The sequence below is a fragment of the Elephantulus edwardii genome, unplaced genomic scaffold, assembly GCF_000299155.1.
Source record: "Elephantulus edwardii isolate Elephantulus edwardi_28Jun2011 unplaced genomic scaffold, EleEdw1.0 scaffold00094, whole genome shotgun sequence".
NCBI classification, from domain to species: domain Eukaryota; kingdom Metazoa; phylum Chordata; class Mammalia; order Macroscelidea; family Macroscelididae; genus Elephantulus; species Elephantulus edwardii.
The window spans coordinates 9,582,461-9,583,180 of record NW_006399844.1 but is presented as its reverse complement, the minus strand read 5'-3'; the positions used below and the strand labels follow the sequence as shown (position 1 = coordinate 9,583,180).

Genomic DNA, 720 nt, shown 5'->3' with positions numbered 1-720 from the left:
AGATTAAATCACATTTTAAGCCAGAAGTCACAGTAGAAGATTCAGGAAGAAAAATGTAAACCTGACTAAGTTGCTTTCAGGGGAAAACAATACAGCATTTCAAAGACTAGACATCCACTGTGAAACCAAATGTCTTTCCAGGCCTAAAGTTTCTCATTGGGCTACTAAAAAGAAACTGATATAGACACTGTTGTTGTTATTATTGTAAATTCCATAAAAGAAACAAGGTTTGGGGTTTTTTAAATGTTTCTTCTTTTAAATTAACCAAATCTTGGTGGTCCAAGTTTTAGGCACCAGATCGCTAAATGAAAGGATTGCAGCCTCTGAAATTCTTCAGGACAGTTTTCTGTTGTATGGTTGCTATGAGTCAGAATCAATTTGATAGCACCCATCAGCACCAGGGAGCTCTGGTTGGCTTAGAGGTAAGGAATCACTCTGTGCCGCCAATTCAAAGGTACATGGTACAAACCACCAGCCACTCTACAGGTGAAAGATGGGCACGCTCCTCTGGTATGACATACCGTCTCTGAAAACCCAACAAAGGGTAGGTTATGGGTCGTTTTGACTCGATGGTACACCACCAACAAATAAATACTGAAGAACTTCTTTTATAGTGAAAATTAAGGTTGTTGTTGTTGTTGTTGTTATATGCCGTCGAGTCGTTTGCGACTCATAGCGACCCTATGTACAACAGCCCTAAACCCTGCTCTATCCTGTGCC

General features: G+C 40.3%; 1 protein-coding gene across 1 annotated transcript in view; it reads right to left on the bottom strand.

The window, feature by feature from the left end:
- CPD (carboxypeptidase D) overlaps positions 1-720 on the bottom strand; it is a 98,510-nt gene that overhangs the window by 88,718 nt on the left and 9,072 nt on the right. The gene's annotated exons all lie outside the window — the stretch shown is intronic.